Source organism: Callithrix jacchus, chromosome 9, assembly GCF_049354715.1.
Source record: "Callithrix jacchus isolate 240 chromosome 9, calJac240_pri, whole genome shotgun sequence".
In the NCBI taxonomy this organism is placed as follows: domain Eukaryota; kingdom Metazoa; phylum Chordata; class Mammalia; order Primates; family Cebidae; genus Callithrix; species Callithrix jacchus.
The window spans coordinates 61,835,199-61,850,421 of record NC_133510.1 but is presented as its reverse complement, the minus strand read 5'-3'; the positions used below and the strand labels follow the sequence as shown (position 1 = coordinate 61,850,421).

Genomic DNA, 15,223 nt, shown 5'->3' with positions numbered 1-15,223 from the left:
TTTAAATCAAATACAGCAGTTCTTAAAGTGTAGTCCCCAGTCCGGCAGCATCAGTATCACCTGTGGGATCATGTCAGCAATGCAAACTCAGGGCCCCCACCTCACACCTGCTGAATCAGAAACTCTGGTGATAGGGCCCAGCCATCTGTGCTTTAATAAGCCATGTATTCTGATGCCTGCTGGAGCTTAAGAACCTCTGCCCAGAACAATTTATGTACTTTAGTTCTGGGACTTGCTTTATAATTTCTTTGAAATTTCTTCTTCCATTTTCTCTGTTTATTTTTTTCACATTTCCAATTACTTGGATGCTAGGCTCCTTGGATTTATCTTCTAATTTTCTTATTATTTCTCTCTTATTAACCATCTCTTCATTCTGTTTTCTGGTAGATATCCTCTATGTTATATCCTAATCTATTTGCTAAGTATATTGTTATTATTTTTTTATGTTTTTTGGTATATGCTTTCATGTTTGATATTTTTTCTTTTTTTTTTTTTAATTTGAGATGGAGTCTAGCTCTGTTGCCTAGGCTGGAGTACGGTGGTGTGATCTCAGCTCACTGCAACCTCTGCCTCCCAGGTTCAAGTGATTCTCCTGCCTCAGCCTCCTGAGTAGCTGAGACTACAGGTGCACAGCACCTCTCCTGGCTAATTTTTTTTTTTTTGAGGTGGAGTCTCACTCTGTCCCCCAGGCTGGAGTGCAGTGGAGCGATCTCGGCTCACTGCAACCTCCACCTCCCAGCTTCAAGTGATTCTCCTGCCTCAGCCTCCCGAGTAGCTGGGATTACAGGCGCACACCACCACACCCGGCTAATTTTTTTTTTTTTTTTGTATTTTTAGTAGAGATGGAGTTTCAACATATTGGCCAGGCTGGTGTCAAACTTCTGACCTTGTGATCTGCCCGCCTTGGCCTCCCAAAGTGCTGGGATTACAGGTGTGAGCCACCGTGCCTGGCCTCTTTCTTTTCTCTCTTTTTTCCTTTTCTTTTCTTTTCTTTTTTTTTTTAAGTTGGGGTTTCACCATGATGGCCAGGCTGGTCTTGAACTCCTGACCTCAGGTGATCCACCTGTCTTGGCCTCCCAAAGTGCTAGGATTACAGGTGTGAGCCACCGTGCCCAGCCTCTTTTTCTTTTTTTTTAATAAATAGTTTCATGTCCTTTGGACACGTGAAGTAATCTCATCTCTCTGAGGATATTAACTTGAATTTTTCTTCCCACTGTGTTTTGATTTGCATCACGCTGGAGGCTTTCCTTGCAGGTCTGGCGTGCCTTGGCTATCAACTCCTGTTGAGAGGGAGGCTCTAGAGATACAGTTGGAAGCTCTCCCTGTGGGCTCACAGTAGGGCAATCAAGTAGCTGGCTGGACTCCTTCATTGGAGGGTATCAACTGTCAGTGTGAATAGGCTTTTTCTCTGGCACTTTTTGTTTTTGTTTTTTTTTTTCCAGAAAAGAATTATCTAGTTTCATCTCCTGTTTGAAGGTTACAAGCCCCTCACCCAGAGTTTTAGAGCCAGCTATAGTGTGGGAGTTAGGGAGAGGTGTGTGGCAGAGAGAGGGATAATATCGCTCAGATGCCGACTGTATTAGTCTGTTCTCATGCTGCTCATCAAGACATACCCAAGACTGGGTGATTTATAAAGAAAAGAGGTTTAATTGACTCACAGTTCCACAGGGCTGGGGAGGCCTCACAATCATGGCAGAAGATGAAGGAAGAGCAAAGGGACTTCTTACATGGCGGTAGGCAAGAAAGAATGAGAATCAAGCAAAAGAGGAACCCCCTTATCAAACCATCCCATCTCGTGAGACTTATTCACTACCATGAGAACAGTATGGGGGAACCACCCCACGATTCAATCATCTCCCACCAGGTCCCTCACACAACACATGGGAATTATGTGAATACAATTCAAGATGACATTTGGCTGGGGACACAGCCAAACCATTTCATCGACTTTCCCTGTCTTTGATCTCACCCCTTTTTCTGTACCTCCCCAACCCCTAAGACCAGAATCTTCCTGTTTCAATATCTCCAGAATCCATCGTCCTGTCTCCTGCAGGAGTGGGGAGGGGACGTATGAAGTTACCTGATTGTGCTGGGGGTGTGATTGGGTTTCCTGACAGTCTAATTGCTCTTCACACAGATTTTCCAGCAATTCCTGGAGTTTTAGACCCTGCCTCAGTTTTAGAGCCCTGTCCAGCCTTCTGACTTACTTGCTACTTCCAATTCCTGAGCTTTCCTGGGCTCCTGAGGGAACCATCAGCTTGCTTCTCGTGAGTCTGTGCTCCGCATGTTTTTGGCCTGCCGTTCTTGGATTCTGTGGGGTCGTTTGCCATTCCTCCATCCATTTTCTGTTTTCATATGATGGGGGCCAGGATTCTAAACCCTTGTTTAGTTGAAGATGGACTTTGGGTTCCTGTTTCTTATTTTCCTTGTCATCTTGGGGGTGATTTTTGAGAGGAGAAGGGGGCTTTACTCCACTATCTTGTGACCAGAAGTCAGAGCTGTCTTCTTGAGGTGAAAGCGGTGCTTGTGCCAGGCACTCTAGCTGACAAAGTGGCCGAAAGTAGGCCATCTATTAGGAGCAAGGTAAAGAGGGGAGGAGAGAAGCTTCCGGAGCTTAAAAGAGCTGTTGTGGGAACTTGATTTCAAACTCCCGCCCACCCATGAGGGCCCAAGAGGGAAAGGATTATTGGGCCCCAGTGAGGCCTGGCCAAAGTGGGACCATCAGAATCAGTGGTAAGTTCAGCAGGGAACAGGGATGAAGACAGTGAGTAGTGGGCAGCAGCTTGTAGCTCAGAGGAGCACGTGAGGGGATGGGGCATTCTAGAGCCAGAAGGAGGGCAGTGAAGTGGCTTTGGGGCATGCCATTGGCCAGGGAGCAGGAGAGGTCAAGACAATATTGGCAGCCACTAATTAGATGTTGATGATGTGCCAGGGACTGGGCCAGTTTCTTCAAAGCAGGCTCAGTGGGAGTGGGCAGCCAGGAGGAGAAAGGAAAGGTGGTCTAGGCCAGCGAAGAAAGGGCTGAGTGTCAGAGGTGGGGATGGGGCAGGTCTGAGTGATGATGGAGTCTCCTGCTCCAGAGGTGAGAGACTGCTCACGTGCAGAACCACGCACCCTGGGAAGGGCAAGAGTTGAAGTGGGAAGAAGCTGTAGTATAATGGTTCAAGTCTTCTGAAGGAAAGCAGCCGGTGGGAAAGGCCCGTTGTTTAACTGAGTGGCCTCTTGGGAACCAGAGAAAGATACTATTTAATTTAATTGATTTTTTTAGAGATGAGGTCTTGCTGTGTTGCCTAAGCTGGAGTGCAGTGGCTATTCACACGCACGATCATAGAGCACTGTGGCTTTGAACTCCAGGGCTCAAGTGGTCTTTTTTTTTTTTTTTTTTTTTGAGATGGAGTCTTGCTCTGTTGCCGGGCTGGAGTGCATTGGCACGATCTTGGCTCACAGTAGCCTCCACCTCCTGGGTTCAAGTGATTCTCCTGCCTCAGCCTCCTGAGCAGCTGGGACTACAGGTGTGCGCTGCCAAGCCTGGCTAATTTTGGTATTTTTAGTAGAGACAGGTTTCACCATGTTAGCCAAGATGATCCACCCACCTTGGCCTCCCAAAGTGCTGGGATTACAAGTGGGAGCCACCACACCTGGCCTTTTTTTTTTTTTTTTTTTTTTTGAGACAGAATCTGGCTCTATTGTCCAGGCTGGAGTGCAGTGGTCCAATATTACTATAGCTTCTGCCTCCCAGATTCAAGTCATCCTCCCACCTCAGCCTCCTGAATAGCTGGGACTACAGGCACATACCACTATACCCAGCTAATTTTTTGTATTTTTAGGACAGATGGGGTCTTGTTATGTTACCCAGACTGATCTCAAACTTCTGGACTCAAATAACTCACCCGCCATGGCCTCCCAAAGTGTTGGGATTACAGGTGTGAGCCACTGCACTCGGCCTTCAAATGATCCTTCTGCCTCAGCCTCCCGAATAGTGGGAACAAGAGGTTCCGGCTACCACGCCTAGCTTAAAATTTTAAAAAGGAAGGGTGATCAGATAACTTCAGTTCACTTTATTTTATTTATTTATATTTTGAAACTGGGTCTCACTGTGTCACCCAGGCTTGAGTACAATGTCATGATCATGGCTCACTGCAGACTTGACTTCCTGGGCTCCAGGAATCCTCCCACCTCAGCCTCCTGAGTAGCTGGGACCACAGGTACACACCACCAAGGCCGGCTAAGTTTTTGTATATTTGATAGAGACAAGGTTTTTCCCCTTGTTGCCCAGGCTGGTCTTGAACTCCTGAGCTCAAGCAATCTGCCTACCTTGGCCTCCCAAAGTGCTGGGATTACAGATATGAGTCACAGGGGAGGGGCGGGGGGAGAGGTGGGGGGTAGGCTTCAGTTCACTTTAATATTTACTGAACATTCATGTAATGCACTTGCCCCAGGTTACATAGCCTGGGGGTACAGTCACAATGGGTCACCTGAAATACACAGCTGACTCTAAGCTCTAACATCTCACTCCACAGTCATTTCCTGAGGTCCTGGGACTATTTTTCCGGTGCTTCCACGTGGCCATTCTATGCTGCCTCACAGATGTGTGCTGATCGCACTCCTCCTGGCCGAGAAGGCTGCTCCTGTCATCTCATCACACAGCCCCGGAGTGTAGCTCAGCCAGGCTTCTGTGATTACAGGCCGCAGAAATCAACTCTGGCTAACTTAAGCAGAAAAACAATTTATTGGAAGGTTATTGGGCAGTTCATAGATTCAACAGCTACTCTCTACCTTTTTTCTATGCTGTTAAAGGCTTGATTTTGTTCTGAAATTTACCTGCCTGTGCTCGAGGTAGGAGACCCCCTCCTCAGCCACAGGGGATGAATGTTGATGAGTCTCAGCCAACCAGGGTGCTTCCTGCCTCTGTGTCAGTGATTGGTTTAGGTGTAGGCATGTGACACAGCCCTGGCCAAGGACACATAAGGGGAAACCCTCTAGGCCAGGGCTTTCAGAAAAAATCACAGGGAAAGTGACTTTATTAAAGGTGGAATTAATGCTCTCTGCCTCTGAAAAATAATATGCTTGCCCATTGTTTAAGATGCTCGGCCGGGTATGGTGGCTCAGGCCTGTGAGCCCAGCACTTTGGGAGGCTGAGGCAGGTGGATCACAAAATCAAGAGATCGAGACCGTCCTGGTCAACATGGTGAAACCCCATCTCTACTAAAAATACAAAAAATTAGCTGGGCATGGTGGTGCTTGCCTGTAATCCCAGCTACTCAGGAGGCTGAGGCAGGAGAATTGCCTGAACCCAGGAGGCAGAGGTTGCGGTGAGCTGAGATTGCGCCATTGCACTCCAGCCTGGGTAACAAGAGTGAAACTCCGTTTCAAAAAAAAAAAAAAAAAGAGTTTGCAAAATAAAGGAGCTGATGCATTTTTTTGAAGGCAGAGGAACTACCTAATAGAAAAGAACTGACTAAAATTGTTAGAGAGAAGGGAACTATCTCAGGGTGAAGGAGGCCACCACTCATCAAGCAGACACTTGCCATGTGCCAGGCACTGTGAAACGGGGTGGGATACAGTAATGGACAGAAAGACGAGGTCCCTGTCCTTAGGGAAACTTTCAGTCTGGGTGGCGTAGAGAGACAATGAACATGTAAGTAACAAAATAAGCAGGATAAGATCATGGAAAGTAATTTGGCAGGGGGGCAGCTACTTTTGATAGAGGCTGGTCAAGAAAGTCTCCTCTGAAAATGAGAAGATCCAAATGATGGGATGGGCCAGCCACATGAAGACACTTAGGGGGACTCCAGAAGACATCTCAGGGCAACAGTGGGCTCTGTCCTGATTACAGCAATGGAAGTCCAGTGTCCATTTGGAAAAGTGACAGAAATGGCAGCAAAGTTTGCCTTGGAGGCTCCTGCAGGACAGGAGTGATGGAGCAGTTGGAGAGAGATATTTTCCCAGGGCTGGCATGGATGTCACCTCTCCCGTGGCAGGACAGGCTGGGAACCTTGGTGTTGCTGAATTCTGGAAACTGGAGAGATTTGAGTAGAGTATTTGAAGTGCCTGATATGCCATAGGTGGTTGTGATAGCAACCCATGATCCATAACTCTGTTGGATGTTCTTTATTTTCTACTGATAAAGAGATTTTCTACTGTGGGTTGGAGGGAAGATACTTGGGGCCAGCAGATGAGTCACACCTCTGATCCCTACATGCCCAGCTGCCTCTGTCTCCCCTTGACCACGCAGCATGGAATTCCTATCTGCTCCATTTAACATCTCGTCCAATCAATAAGCGCCTCTGAAGTCTTTACTTTGTGAGTAGCATCTTTGACATATTTGTGTCAGATGGATACCATGACAGAAAGACAAGACTTGGCCTCAAGGAGTTTGCTGGTCAAATTTGAGAACACTGCATCTGAAACAATTAGAAAACAGTATATCAGTAGAAAATCAAGGACCCATCCAACAAAGTCACAGACCATGAGTGGCCGTGATAAGCCGTGATATAGTGCACTCGTTTGTATACTGGCTACTGCATTCACACATCAGTGCACTGGTTTGTATACCATCTACTGCGTTAGTCCCAACCTCCCAGACTGACACTGACAGTCTTCTTCTCCATGCCCATGACTCCCTTCTTCCCTCCAAGATCCCTTTGGAGGTGGTCCATCAAGTTGGAGCCTGACACATCATTTCTGCTCATCCTGTGTAGCCTTCCTCCAGTTTCCTGGGGATGTGAAGGAGGAGGAGGGAGGGACCAGTCAGCTGAATGGAGGCTTCTTTGCCCAAAGGTGAGAGTACCACAGTGGGGCTCTTCACAGGCAGCCACTTTGAGACCTGTCCAGCACAAGGTTTTAGTTTTGGGGGGCCTGTCGCTTAACAAATAAGAAAACATTGAGTGCTTGCCTTGTGCCAGTGTCTGTTTGGAGAAGCAGACCACTGGCCCTTTTCTTGTGTTATCTCATTCAATCCACACAACAATTGCCTTTGGTGGGAATTTTAATTATTCCATTTTACAGTTGGGGAAACTAAGGTACAGAAAGATAAAGTCGCTTATCCTTATCAAACAACTGGTAAGTGGTGGAGCCAAGATTTGAACCCAAGCAGACTGCCTGCAGAATCCCTGGTTGGCAGACCTGTGCACACTGCCAAATTGTTTTATTCTAGGAATTTCCCTTCCTTGTGCCATGACATATTAAAAACTCAGCTTGAGGTCATTTTGAGCAAGGAACCTCTCTCCACCCCGCCTTTCCATGAGGGAGTTGGGATTCCAGAGAAGAATTCCAGAAGAGGCACTGCCACTTTGGCTATTTTTTCCTGAATGTTCCCCAGGCAGGGAGTGCCAGCTTTTGATTCGACAGGTGTCTCTCTTTTCTTCTAATTAACACCAGACTCAGCCTTTAGCCAGAGCCCCACCTATAGCTGGAATCCACCACCATGCGGCTCAGGGGCCAGTCCGCTGTGACAGCCACAGAGGACAAAGCAACTGCTAACTCGGGGTGGAGTCTCCTGTGACGATGCTCCCTTCGCCTCATCCATAAAAAGCTCCACTCAGATCGACCTCGTTTATGGCGGAGGCCAGGGTGGCAGAGTGTGCAGGAGGAGGCAGAATCGTGCTGAAACAGCTCCCTTGCCTCCCTGAATTCTCTTCCAAAATGCTGTCAGCACTGCCAGTTGGAAAATATTTTTCTCCCTCCCTTTGTCTTCTTTCTTATTAAAAAAAAAAAAAAGCCATCTGGTGTCAAATTCACTCCTGGCACATCATAAAGGGTAACACTAAAAATGTCCCCGAAAAACTAAAAGCGAAACCACAGCAGTACACATGGGATTTAATCTCAGCATCCTAGAATTTGAGTTGATAGGGTCCTCCGAGATCAAACCGTTCCTGTACACAGGAGGAAACTGAGGCCGGGAGGATTATGTGATTCTTTCAAAAAATGTTTACTGAGCGCCTACTATGTTCAAGGCACTCTTCAGGCGCCACAGATGAATCACCAACACAACAGTGAGGCAGAAACCCCCGCCTCTTTGGAGCTTTCCGTGGGAGGTTCTTGCCTCGGCCCTCCGGCCTGCGTCTGCCGCCGCTTTTAAACGGCCTCGAAGGCGGGAGCCCTGGCTGGACCACCCCCGGGCTGGGGGCCGGGCCTGGGGCCTGAGGCCGCCCCGCTTTTCCCGCCTGCAGCCGCCGTGTCCAGAGGGGCGAAGTTTGTGGCCGCCCGTGGCTGTGCAGTCTACGAGCCTCCCCCGCCGGAGCGCCGGCCCCGCATTCCTCCGGGTTGAGCAAACGGCTTTTCCTCCGAGGGCGGCGGGCCGGGCCGGGCGGGGCCTCTCGCACTGGGGCCCCTCGTGAGGGCGCGGCCCGGGTGTCCCGGGCCTCTGGCAGCGCCCCGGGTTCTCCCCGGGGAGCGGAGGCGGGAGAGCGGGGGCCGCAGGGCCGGAGCCCCAGCCTGCCCTTCCTGCAGCGCCGAGGGATTGCCCAAGGACCAAGTCTGTGCAGGGCCTCACCCGACCTTGATGTTGGCGTTGGTCCGGGTTGACTGCCCACTCCGATGCCTTGCAAAGGGTGAGTTTGCCTTTGCTTCCATTTTTACTCCAATCCTGGATATTCTTTGACGATGAAAGAGGACGGTTTATGGTTAACTCCAGAAGAGAGGTCCTAACCCAGCTCTTTGAACTTAAATACTTAAAATAATCATGTATGTATGTACACACACACACACACACACACACACATACATATTTGAAACAGAGTGTTGCTCTGTTTCTCAGGCTGGAGTGCAGTGGCAAGATCTCGGCTCACTGTAACCTCCACCTTCAGGGTTCAAGCTATTCTCCTACCTTAGTTTTCGAGTAGATGGGACTACAGGTGCGTACCATGCCAGGCTAATCTGTGTATTTTTAGTAGATATAGGGCTTCACAATTTTGGCCAGGCTGGTCTTGAACTCTTGGACTCAAGTGATCTGCCTGCCTTGGCCTCCCAAAGTGCTGGGATTGCAGGCATGTGCCACTGTGCCCCACCCTTCATCTTTTTCTTTTCCTGCCTCTTAAATGTTGAGCTTAGGTCTTGAAGCCTTTTTGGCTTTATTTTATCTTAGTATACTTTTTATTTTGGAAAATTTTTAGATGTACATAAAAGTTGCAACAATAGTGTAGAGAATTCCCATGTACTCTTCACCCTGCTTCCCCCAAAGTTTCTATCTTACCTAACCATGGTACGTTTGTTAAAATGAAGAATTCACATTGGAACAATATTATTAAGTAAACTACAGACTTTACTTGGATTTCACGTTTCCACTCATGTCCTTTTTCTGTTCCAGGATTCAATCTGGGACATCACCTTGAGTTTAGGGGTTTGAAACTGTTTAATATGTAATCCAGATTTCACTGTGTAGAGTCTCTCCCCTTGGCAATGAGGCAGGAAGCAGAGTCCCTGGCACTGGATTGAGCTCCCTGTCCTTGCCCTGACAGCCTAGGAAACACCTGGAGCCCTGGGTATCCTGAGAATGCTATGAAGGGATTCCTGCCGAGTCTGCCTGCTGGCTCCGTGGCACCTGGCTCCGGGTCCTACTGGATGGAGACAAGGAAGTCCATGGGGTTCTTTAGAGAACCCTCAGAGCTGAGGAGGTGAGCAGGTGCATAAGCTCCTGCTGTCTTTTTTTTTTTTTTTTTACTTTTTATGAGATAGGGCCTCACCCTGTCACCCAGGCTGGAAGGCAGTGGTGTAGTCATGTCTCACTGTAGCCTCAACCTCCTGGGCTCAAGTGATCCTTCCCCCTTAGCCTCCTGAGTAGCTAGGACTATAGGCATGTGCCACCATGCCTGGCTAATTTTCTTTTTTTTTTGGTTTAGTAGAGACAGGGTCTCCCTATTGTTACCCAGGCTGGTCTTGAACTCCTGGGCTCAAGTGATCCTCCCATCTTGGCCTCCCAAAGTGCTGGAATTATAGGTGTGAGACAGCGTGCCTGGCTGATTCCTACTGTCTTTAGGTATTTCGAGACCTGCTATAATTTTGGAAGTGACTGGAGTTTTACCTGAAGGCACTTCCCTCTCTTTGGTGGGAGGGGTCCAGATACCTGGGAACACCTGTATGGTCAACTCAAGTAGCTGGGAAGAAGCCTATGGCAGATTTCTAGTAACTACCCCTGAAGAAACCCTGATTCTTAGCTGAACACTGTCAGGAACTATGAAGGGTATGAAAGTTTATCCTACTTACAAGCTAACAAATTAGCCCACCAGTGTCGTAGCTTGTGTTAGAAGCCCAGACTCCTGGGTCAGAGATGAAGGACAGTTTACTATTCACAGCAATAGCAGTAGCAAGAGTATCAGCCCTAATCCCCATTTGGGGGTTTTGCAGAAAGGGCCAGGTGATGCCTGCACACACAGTGGATTGATTGCATTTCAGGACAGTAACCCTGAACTTAGGGAACCCAGATCTTTTATAATGGGCCATGTCTATTTCATAAGGGGCAGCATGCCTGCCCCTTTGGGAGGGAGACAGTAGATCTTCCAAGGCTGTCCACTATATCCTGAAAATGATAACCTGGAACAAAGGACAGTCAATGCCTCACTTGCAAGATGTGTAGAAATGGAATAGAACCGTGGAGAATTCTCTACCAACAAACAAATGGCCATATAAGACAAGCATACATTTCCCAACCTCTCTTGCAGCTAAGTGTAGCCATGTAACCAAGTTGTCATCTATTGCACCTGTGGCAGCTTCTGGGAAATCTCAATGACTAGTGTGCACTCTGGGCAGCTTCTTCCCATCTTCTTTTCCTGATGGCTGGAATGTAGACATGATGTGGGAGCTTGAGCAGTCATTTGGGACCTTGACTAGCAAGCTGAGGACTGGGGATGGCAGGGTAGTGCGGGGAAAGGGGCTTAGGTCCTGATGGTGCTGGAGCTCACAAACTACATCTGTACTAGTTATCTCTGGATTTGTTTATGTGAGAGAAAAAGACACTCTCATCTTAACTTCTTGTGTTTATGGTATATGCACCTGAACCTAATTCTCACTGATGCAGGATTAGAGCAGAGGAAGACCAATGGAGGGTTAAACCTATCAGCAGAGAGAAGGGTCAGGGGCCCTGCTCGCCTTTCCCTCCATCTCAGCTTCAGCAATGATGGGGGAGGGGAAGAGGGAGTCATCTCCGGCTTGTTCACCACCCACTGGTGATGCCCCATTCACAAGAGGGCCTGGCTGGCCACGCGACCCAGCAGCATCCATTTGAAGGCAGCAAGCAACAAGCTGGCTCCATTCACAAACCCTGTCCTCCTTTGAAAACCAATCACTGTGCGAAGCGTGACTGGGTGGTGGCTGGTGTCGGCCCATCTGTCACGCCCTTTCAGGGAGCCTGGTGGCGGCAGCCAGCCTGGGCCGAGCCAGCCCCTCTCCCTTTGTACCCCAGGGACATGCACTGTAACGAGATCACAGTGCCTACTGAATTATTCAGAGCTGCCCTGAGTGTATTATAAACATGCAGATTGCTCCAGGCTCCAAACTTCCAAACCTCCAGCAGCCGCCTCCTTCCAGGATTTTGCACTGGCTGCTTTGTGCCTGTGATTTTCCCCGGCCCTGATGGCCTAATTTCCCTCTAACCAGTTCCTACCTGCTGCTGGGCTTGAAGGCCTCGGCCCTTTATCCATTGCTTCCATAGGCCCTAATTTGTGCTCCAAAACTGTCCTCTCCACTGCCCCAGCAGTCCTGCCACTGCCTCTCCCATACAGGCTTCACTGCCCAAGTGGGTGACATCAGACTTGGAGAGTGCAGCTTGCCTTCCTCTGCTGGGGACATGGATCCTCCGCTCCTGTGGGCCTAGTGTGATCTTTAAGCCCACTAGGTCTCTCCACCCATCTGGGTGTTCTAGCCCCAACTGTGTCCTCTGCCCTTCCCCATATATCCCAGATCCCCGGTGCTCTCCGGAGTTGATCTCGAGAATACCCCCCAGCTGGTAATGAAGCGGAGATGGTAATGCACATTTAAGAGTAATGAAATGCAGTGATATTTCAGGCCTGACAGACCTATTTCTGGCAGCCTTAGAATTAAAGTGTGAGGCTTTGTACTGCAGCTGCTACTAGGAGCCTTCAGAGTTTTTCTAAAGATGTGAATAAAGCTTCCAGGGTTTCAGCTCAGATCGCTGTGGCTATTTATCCTGCTGCTGCTTTCATTGTACCTTTTTATTTGAAATTTTAGAGCTTTTAGATGAAGGGAACGCAGCAGTAAGTGCAAAGCATACAAAATATCCTGGTGGGGGAGAATGTCCCGGTTTTTCTCTCCAATTGTCCATGACAGCTCTGGGAGGGAAGAGCTGCTCGCGGGGAGCACTGCCTCTGTCTCCCCTTTGAGTGGGCTCCTCCTGAATTCTTGCCTCTGTCTCCCCTTTGAGTGGGCTCCTCCTGAATTCTTGCCTCTGTCTCCCCTTTGAGTGGGCTCCTCCTGAATTCTTGCCCCACTGCAGTAGGAAATGGGGCCTCCTGAGAAAGCTCTAGAAGGGAGTCCATGCCACCAAGACTGACGGGGCTGGGTGTGGGCTGGCCCTCCCCCAGCGGCTCAGTGCTGTGAGCTTGGTATAGACTGTCCTCGGTTGGGGAATGTGGTGGAAAGGAGTCAATCCACACTAGGCCGACAGTGAGAGCTCTCGCTCCAGTCCTCCAGTTAGGAAAGTTGGGGTGCTCTTCCTATCTCTGCACCCAGCTCTATCCATCGCATCCAGAAGGATGGAGCCATCCATGAGGAGAGGCCACGTAGGACAGTGGTGCAAACATGGGCTCCACTGGCGGACAAACCTGAGGGCGAAAACTGGTGAGACCAGCTGCATTGCCCAGGACAAGCCACTTGCCCTTTCCGGCCCTCACTGTCTCATTTTCCCCACCTGTAAAATGGGGATAATAAGCATCCATTGTCCAAATCCTTGTGATGCATGTAAAGTACTTGGCACATATGAAGTCACAATATGTATTATTAACACTGAACAGGGTGAGTAATAGTCCCAGAACACAGGCTAGCTAGACCTCCTTCCTGCACTCACTCATGTGCCACCCCCTTTTCACTCTGGGGCAGTGTAGTGCAGTGAGAAGGGGCTCTAGAGTCACAGAGCTGGGCTCTGACCCTGGTTCCATCATTTTCCAGTTTTACTAGATCAATTTGTGAGACTCAGATTTTCTGAGTCCTGGGTTCCTCATCTGTAAAAAGAGTGATAATAAATATTCACCTCAAAGGGTATCAGTGAGGATTAAATGAGATCATGTTTATACAAGAACCTACACAGTGCCTGGCACACAGTAGGTGTTGATAAATGATGGTTTCCTTCTCCCTCTGCTTCTGTTAAAAAGGAGGGGAGTTTTAGAATCAGCCACCAGCATAAAGGAAATGCAGGAGGAAGATAAGCATGGTAAATGGTGGTGGGGGATTTTATCAGCAAAATCCAGAGTTTGGAAAATTCTACAGGACAAATGACCCGGAATCCTCAATGAACAAATGACAAGAGAGAGAAAGAGAGGAAGGGCAAATGGAAATGTGAGAGTCAGTCACCCGCAGAGGCTCACACCTGTAATCCCAACATTTTGGGAGGCTGAGGCAGGAGGATTGCCTGATACCAGGAGTTCAGGACTAATCTGGGCAATATGGTGAGACCCCAGTCTATAAAAAAGTTAAAAATTAGCTGAGTGTGATGACTTGCACCTGTGGCCTCAGCTTCTTGGGAGGCTGAGGCAGGAGGATTGCCTATGTCCAGGAGGTTGAGACCGCAGTAAGCCATGATTGCACTATTGCACTCCAGCCTGTGTGACAGAGCAACACTCTGTCTCTAAAAAAAGAGGCTGGGTGCAGTGGCTCACACCTGTAATCCCAGGACTTTGGGAGGCTGAGGCAGGTGGATCACCTGAGGTCAAGAGCTCAAGACGAGCCTGGCCAATGTGGTGAAACACCGTCTCTAGTAGATTAAAAAAAAAAAAATTAGCTGGGCATGGTGGCGTATTCATGTAATCTGAGCTACTTGGGAGGCTGAGGCAGGAGAATTGCCTGAACTCGGGAGGCAGAGGTTGCAGTGAGCTGAGATCGTGCCATTGCACTCCAGCCTGGGCAACAAGAGCAAAACTGTCTCAAAAAAACAAACAGAAAAACTCTTTGGTAGCTCTCTATTGCCAATCATCCAGTAGAGTACAAAATCCTTATTATGTGATTCAAAGCTCTTCACAGTTACCTGCCTCCCTCCTTGAGCCCAGGCCAAGCCCTGTCCCCTCATGCAGCCTGGCTTTGGTCATACCAGCCAGGCCACTTCATGCTTCCATGACTTCTCTTATGTCATTACCTGGCAGTTCCTCCTCCCTGGCCCTTAACTTCATCCATTGAAGATGAAAATATTTTTCAAAGATCAGTTCAAATGTCATCATTCCTTGGTGGTTTCTAGATGTCTTTCCACTGCTCACTAAATATCTCTGCCTCTCTGCCTTCTGGCATATGGTAGGATCTCTCTCCCTGGCTGGCTGTATTTGGATGGGGCCATGTGACCAGCTTTAACCAATGAGTTGTGAGTAGAAGTCATACATTTCACTTCTGGGCCAAAAATTCCAGAATTCGATTGCTAATTCAGAACCTTCTGAGCTGTCTTTCCCTCTGGCTCAGTGATGGGTGACATCCAGATAAAAGCTATTCTCAGGCCGGGCACATGCCTGTAATCCTAGCACTTTGGGAGGTCGAGGTGGGTGGATCATCTGAGTTCAGGAGTTCGAGAATAGCCTGGCCAGCATGGTGAAACCCCATCTCTACTAAAAATACAAAAAGTAGGCAGGTGTGGTGGCGGGCACCTGTAATCCCAGCTACTTAGGAGGATAAGGCAGGAGAATTGCTTGAACCTGGGGAGCAGAGGTTGCAGTGAGCCGAGATCGTGCCACTTCACTTCAGCCTGGGAGTAATAGTGAAACTCCGTCTAAAAAAAGAAAAGCTGTTCTCTCAGGCTATGTTCTGGAGTGCGCATGGTGCCATGGAACCTCCCGTCCACCCGTGGGTGCTATGTAGTGTGGGACACATATATCTGAGGGACTTTTTGTTTCTTCAGCACAACCGAGTCTATCCTAAGTCTTTCCTCTCTGAGTTGCAATCCACCATGCCGCTGTCCTCAGTGTTTTCACATTATATAGTGTGTATGTAATATGTCCAGATGACACCCCCATCAGGTCAGAAATCCTATGTTCTGATCTTTGCATTCTGGCCAGCAGCACCCAGCACAGTGCCG

General features: G+C 48.7%; 2 long non-coding RNA genes across 2 annotated transcripts in view; one reads left to right on the top strand and one right to left on the bottom strand.

Moving 5' to 3' along the window:
- Positions 1-6,098: 6,098 nt before the first annotated feature.
- On the bottom strand, positions 6,099-8,290 carry LOC118144492 (uncharacterized). Its single transcript, XR_013522333.1, has 2 exons — positions 8,045-8,290; positions 6,099-6,404 (listed from the first exon to the last, which is right to left on the bottom strand). It is a non-coding gene; the product is annotated as an uncharacterized LOC118144492 (long non-coding RNA).
- LOC103795276 (uncharacterized) overlaps positions 8,155-15,223 on the top strand; it is a 40,688-nt gene continuing 33,619 nt past the window's right edge. Inside the window, exon 1 of the long non-coding RNA XR_013522332.1 lies at positions 8,155-8,552. This is a non-coding gene — a long non-coding RNA (uncharacterized LOC103795276). The remainder of the gene's footprint in view (positions 8,553-15,223) is intronic.